The sequence below is a fragment of the Wolffia australiana genome, chromosome 13 (genome assembly GCF_029677425.1).
Source record: "Wolffia australiana isolate 7733 chromosome 13, ASM2967742v1".
Lineage (NCBI taxonomy): Eukaryota > Viridiplantae > Streptophyta > Magnoliopsida > Alismatales > Araceae > Wolffia > Wolffia australiana.
Genome location: NC_135847.1, coordinates 4,356,027 through 4,363,300, shown reverse-complemented (window position 1 = coordinate 4,363,300; position 7,274 = coordinate 4,356,027).

The window sequence follows — 7,274 nt, the reverse complement described above, 5'->3', positions numbered from 1 at the left end:
TCCAACGTCCAAAAGACCATTTGCGTGTGACCCTCTAGGCCCATGTATCAGTCTAGTTAACGACTCCAACGGCCCAATAACCTTTATTGGCCTTCCAACTTAATTAACTATATCATCATATAGATTAATTAACATCGGATCGATTTAATCCAATCGATAGGTCGAGACTCCGACACGTGGGGTGCCAAGCTACACCTCGTGTCCTAGAAGATACAAAGGAGTGTGTATCGACTCACTCATGGAAACCTGTTCATCATCGGTTACCGTGTATGTATAATCCCTCATCCACTTGATGCTCCTTGGACGACTTAGGGTATGGTCAACTGTCAAACCCTAATCGGTCATCCGAGTTAGTACTGATTCATTCAGAAATCATCGGAGAACTCTTCTCTGATATTTCACTACCTTGGCCAAGGATTTCGTTGCATCATCTTCCTTGAGCTGTCACCTCTTATACCGAGGGTGGACGATCCCATCTTGACCACTCAATCGCCTTCGTGTACTTCTTGATGCACCCGAACTAAGACCGTTTAAAATCCCATGATTAGAGACTCGTTAGCCATAGCCAAAGTACAACCGTCCGTCCACAAGACGTCTTTGGTGTCTCAGGTCTAATGACCCCTTACACAACCGTGACGTGAATCAACCTGATTGACAGTTAGGTATAATACCATTCAGGGATTCGTACGGATCAATTCAGTGAACTCTTTCCACTAAAGAGCACCCACTATCTATCCTTAGTGTCGCCACACTAATGGCTACGGGACCGGCCATACTCATCATATGAGTGAGGCTAGATAGTGCTATTCTATCCGGATACTTCAATGTCCTTCTCGTGTATCCTTTGAATAGGAATATTTAGAATACATGCTTAAAGACTAGTGATCTCCGTATTACGATCTCATCGTAATTCACTAAGTCCGATCATGTATTCATAGACTTCATTATATGCATCACATGTGCACTATAATGAATATGTTCTATTAATGAATATGGAACGAGATGTGGAATGTGTGATTGGCTTGCCGGCCACATATATTTCCATCACTAAGTGGTTAGACATGTATTTAGAGATAGTAAGAGTAAAGAGGTAGTAATAGAGATTAATAAGCATTTATAGTAATGTAATAGACCAATAAGTATAGAATACTCCTTGGAATTAGTATAGGTGTTTTCATATGTCTATTTTATATGAATTGTATATTTTTATAGTCTTTTATAATCGATTCAATCAAATATAGGGTGATTTAGTCAAACGCCCGAGAGGTGTTTGACCAAATTCCCAAGAGATGGTCGAAATAAGAGACCACCTTATCAACAGATAAGGAAATTACTAAATCAGGATATAGACCAATCGTTATTACGGGTAGAAATACACAGATTGAAACAAAGAGTTCTCGTGGGCCAGAGTCTACAAAAATAGAGTTTGAAAGATTGAATAATTTGTATCCATAGAACATCTGCCGTAACATAGATAATTAGTATTTCTGTCATTAATAGATATTTTTGACTACTAATTATTCCCAAAAATACTATTAATTCCACAACAAAACCACTCATTCTGGGCAATGCAAGAGAAGCCATTGAGAAACTACTAAACATAGTAAAAAAATTTGGCATTGGGATAGAAATTCCTCCCATTTTGTCAAGATAGACAAGTCGTAATCTGTCACAACTTGTTCCCCCCAAGAAAAAAAGGGCAGCACCAATAAATCCATGGAGAGTAATTGTCTTGATCTATATATTTATTTAGCTATTATATAATTTTTATATATTGTATCTATATATTCATAATCAATTTAATGAAATGATGGGTTGATTTAGTTGAACACCCGAGAGGCGTTTGACCAAATGCCCGATCAGAGGTCGAGAACTAGAGATATATGTGTATTATTTAATTAATATAAAGTTTTTTTGTATATTTTATCTTGATTTTATAAGAGAAAATCGAGTATAAGAGTGGTCTTCTGTCGAACGCCCCTCGGGTCTTCGACAGAATAGCCGAAAGAAGACAGAACAGAGAGGAGAATATATCTTTTATATTTCTATAAAGTTGAGTGGGGTAGAACTTAAGTAAGTCAAGACATATTCATCGAACATGTGAGGTGCTCGATGAAATGTCCAAAAGAAATTGTGGTGATTAATTTTGGTTGAAGTGGATTAGATCAGGGATAGAACAAACTTGAGACAAAATTAGACTATAACACTGTTGAAATTCAACAAAGATGAGCTCAGATTACTGGATTCAGCCCTGAATCAAAGTGAACGGGTGGCGACGTCGATCGCCACCGCCTAGCTTCGGTATGCGGTCTGCCCCTTCCTTCTCTCCCTTGCTGGTACAATATCGAGCCCTCCTCGATCTTCCTTGAAGCCTCCTAGAGCTTCTCAAACGGGAAGGAGGTTGTCACAACCCTCTTGCCGCTCTCGCAGCGACTGGATGGGTCCTCTGCCTTCTCTAGATCTCGGTTGAAAGATAGTGAACTTGGGGCCGTCGGGCCCCTTTTAATGGTGGGAGGGATCTCCCAGGCCATCCAATGGAGGGGGACGGCCTTGGGGGTCCTCCCGGTCCATTGGATTGCTAGTGGTTCCCTCTTAAGCGGCCAAAACGGCCTCTGGCTGACAATGTCGACGGCCCGGGACGAGAGTGGATGTAAATGCCATTGGCCATTGGATCCCTTTTATCTAGGTCCAACAGCTACGACTAAATTGCAGCCGTGGACATGGATTAGTGTGGTGTACCCCCCAGCCACATCATCCTGCCCCATCAGCCTGTCAGCACGCCCCATCAGCCACGTCTTCTCCCCTAATTTGTCTGCACTAGGGCCCCACATCTGCGTTAACTTCACCATCCAGTAGGAATCCTCTCTAGTGCGTGACCTTGACCTCTCTATGGGCCTCTCTGTGGTCTTGTTCTCCTTGTGGCTGGCTGGGGTGCCTGTTGGGTGCTGCCCCTTGCCGGCTGTGGGCTGGCTTGAGCCCTGCATTTGCTGGCCTGCAGCTGGCTTGGGCTCTAGGCGCCTGGTCGGTTCCTTAGCCAGCCAGCCCCGCCTATAAAGAACTTTTTATTTTTATTTATATATAATTTTTTTCTTCATTTCCTTTCCTCTATTTCTTTCATTAATTGCTTTCTCCAACTTCGTTTTCTTCCCTCTAATAGCATATATGCATGCTGAATAGAGCATTACAAAATTAAAAAATGTCTTAAACATATTTTTACTAAGAAATTCTTGAGTATACTAAACATGTATAAAAAATGACATTAAAATGCATTATTTCATTACTTGCTCTCTTTAATGCATGAAATGTAAAATTCTTATAAAATTGAAGAAAATACATATGAAATTATCCCAAAATGACTTTAAAATATGCATAATTACATGACACATTTTAGGTCTATCATTCTTCTGCCGTTGTCTTCTCTTCTCTTCTGCATCTTTCTTTCTAATTCTCCTCTTTATTCTTCTTCTTCTCATCTTTTTCTCTTCTTCTTCTTTTCACTCTTGGTTTTTTTTGTCTTTTTCTTTTTTATTATGTTTTTCATTGTTTTGATTTTCTTCCCTTCTTTTTTTCTTCTTCTTCGTCAACTTCTTGTTTTTTTAATTTTCTTCTTCCTTTGTCTTTTCTTCTTCCTTTTTATTTTTTTCTCCATTGTTTTTTCATCTTCTTCTTCTTCGGCAACTTCTTTTTTTCTTCTTCGTCATCTTCCTTGTATTTTCTTCTTCCTTTTTATTTTCTTCTCCTTTGTTTCTTCATCTTCTTTTTCTTTGGCAAGTTTTTCTTTTTCCTTTCCTTCTCCTTCTTTTTCTTTTTCTTCTTCCTTTGTATTTTCTTCTCCTTTGTTTCTTCATGTTCTTCTTCTTCGGCAACTTCTTTTTTTCTTTTCTTCTCCTTCTTTTTCCTTCTCTTCATATTTTTTCTTTTCTTCTTTCTTTTCCTTTTTTACTCCTTTGTCTTCTCTTCTGCGACTTGCCTTCTAATTCTCCTCTTTATTCTTCTTGTTCTCATTTTTTTTCTCTTCTCCTTCTCCTTCTGGTTTTCATGTTATTTATTTTCTTCTCCTTGTTATCTTCTTCTTCTCCCTCCTCTGTTCTTCTCCCTTTGTCTTCTCTTCTTTCTCTTTCCTTCTTACTCTTGTCCTTAATCTTGTTCTTCTCATCTTCTTGCTTTCTTCTCATCTCATATTCTTCCTTTCTTCTTAACTTGTTGCTGTCTGTCATCATACATATTGTCTATTAGAATTCTGTGATTATTTTTTTGATCAAGTCATGAGATCAAATTTGCATGATTTGTTATGCTTGTTTCTCTTCCACATTATGAAACTGCAAATGTAGGATGGAAGTTGGTATGCCCTCACATGAACTGAACGCTGAAGAAATTTCTGCAGAAGAAGAAACTCACAACAGCCCAACCATGAGAAAGAAAAAGCCTCACCTTAATGCATCTGATGCACTAAGGTACTTCACAGACATAGGTGGAAAAAAAAATTATATTCAACTTGTATGGCATCATTGTAGACCGCAACAAGTACCAAAGCAGTACGCCTCTGTGGAGGCACGTGGAAAGGTTCCATCACAAATTATTCATGTATTTGAAAGTAAAGACAAGTCAAGCTGTATAGGAGAGATTAGTAATAGACATGTTTGTCGGTTGAGATATGAAGAAATAGTAGTACACCGGACGTACCACATAGAAGACCAAAGAACACGTGGTGCGATTCATATGTCTGTCTGACTCACCGCGGGCCATTGTTAGGGAGAAATATTTCATACAACTTCTTTGTTATATTACGCAAGAAGAAATACCAGTCCTGTCAGTGAAGGCTATCAAGACGAAAGCCTTCTCACTCTACCAAGATATGAAGAAAATTTTTCAAAAAAAATTGGCATCTGTTGCTCGAGTGTCATACACTTGATACGTGGATGTCTGAAAACAACATTGCTTTCTTCGATGTGACAATGCATTGGGTGGACTCTAAGTGGACTTTGTGAGAGTGTATTCTATTAATACGCCAATTGATTGACTCCCACACTAGCAAAAACATGAGTGCACACATCCTTGAAATGTTGGAGTTTGACTTGAAGAATAAGGTATGGGTTACGACATAAAAAATTGAATTACTGTTATTTTTCACCATTCCATTATATTGATGAATCCAAAATACGCAGGTGTGCGCAATTACCATAGAAAACGCATCGAACAATAGAAATATGATGACTATTCTAGAGGAGCGTCTGAAGTTAGAGAACCCTCACTTTAGTGCAAGCCAACACGTGCTTTGCATAGCACACGTGCTAAACCTTGTGGTCCACGCCACGATGAGCTCACTACGTGTGATAGAGGCGCCATCAGAGTCATTGATTATAGACGGGGACGATATGGCCGGTATGAACGATGTAGAGAAAGGCATCATACTTGCTGCATTCGCTACATCTAATCTGGATGATGTCATACTCCGGCTCTGTGAGACGATCACAGGAATATGGGTTTCAACCGAGCATGAAGAACGTTATGTAGCATTATGCAAGCAATTCGGGCTACCTGGCCATAAAAAATTCCATTCGACTGCCCAACAAGATAGAATTTTACGTCACCATGTTAGCGGCTGCTGTCGAGAAAAGGGATGTTGTAGATATCATTGCATTGAACTTCTTATGGAAACAAGTCTTATGTGAAGCGGAATGGGCAATGATCAAGGAGTTCACAGGTATATTGCAACCCCTTAAGTTGGTTGTTATAGTAGCATGCTATTCAAAAGCACCCACGACAAATGACACAATTGTTATCATCAGAGCAATGATGAGACACTTAAATGGTGTAATGGCTGGTATCAGAGAGAGAAGGATGTCACAAGTCAATAGTGTTATTTCCACCAAGCAACGGACATCAGTGTAGAAGGCTTGTGAGGGGATGAAGACTAAGATGAGCAGATATGCATCAGTCCACACTCGCGACCTGGCCTTCACCGTTGATGCTCTCGTTGATCCCTCCATGAAGTTAGAGTTATTGGACCGCGACCAGCGGGAAAAAAAGTCGCCTATGTGCAACGCTTATTGCAGTCCCCCGATATCACCAATGAGAGAAGCATCGTTTATTCAGATTCCTCTGCATGCTTTCAACTGGAGTGGACGTCTACATCATTCTTTAGTGAAGCACTTGACGAGTTGTTACCGGACAGTGAGCAGGCACCAACCCTTACTCTAGGACACGAGCTAGATGTGAACATGAGCTCACCTCCTCTCACGGGGACTGAACCATTGCACTAATGAACAATAATAGGATAACATTCATATCCAAAGTTGGCAATGGTTGTGAAGGAATTCCTATCGGTTTGTGCGACGAGTGCTCCATCAGAAAGATTCTTCTCTGCCGATCGTGCAGTCATCAACTACAAGCATTCAATATTGACGGCAAAGAGCATTGAATTACTTATGACACTAAAGTGTTGGTGGAAAGGGGAAGAGGGTGACGACACTGATATGAAGCAATCAAACGAAGAAAGCGATGAAGATTCCATTTTTCATTAAGCTTGTTTCCTCTCCTTCAATTTTTTTGAGCACTCAAAAGGTATGCTTTACTAGTTATTTTATTATTTGATATCTACAAGAAAAAATTGATTTGTGTAAATTTCTTTGTTATGAATTTTATGAATTTTCATTCTATTCGATATTGTTTGGCAACAGACAAAAGATTAATTGGAACCCATCATATGTTCTTTTGAAAACTTCCCATTTTCTACATCAATGGTGGTTTTTGGATGACGTTGAACAACTTGGTGATTGACAGCAGATCAATTAGAACATAACATAGACTTTTACGATAAATGATGATTTTTAATGCAAAAGAGAAAAGTTTTTTGTTAATTGATAGCAGATTAATCAAAAGCCAACAAGTATTTTCGTCAAAACTTCTCCATTTTCTTCAAGCATACATGTCAATTTTTGTGGGAGTGGTGAAAAAAATTTGAACCAATCAATTGGAACCCAACAAGTTTTTTCCCTCAAAAGATTTCATCTTTGGACGTAAACCATGAAGAAATCATGATTCCAGTGTTCCGGGGTTTAAATTTATCCGATGTTTAAACTTGGGTCAACCCTGGAATTTCAGGTGGTGAGCTTGATTGCGGAGCTTTCTGCCACATCCGATGAGGAGAAAGACTTAGCTTTTGACAACGGCATAGATGAACAGCTCTGCACCTATTCGAGAGCAGTTGCTCATTTTGAAGGTTTCTCTAGCGATGATCGAGTAAACTGTGAGGGGGAGAAGAAGGCGAATTC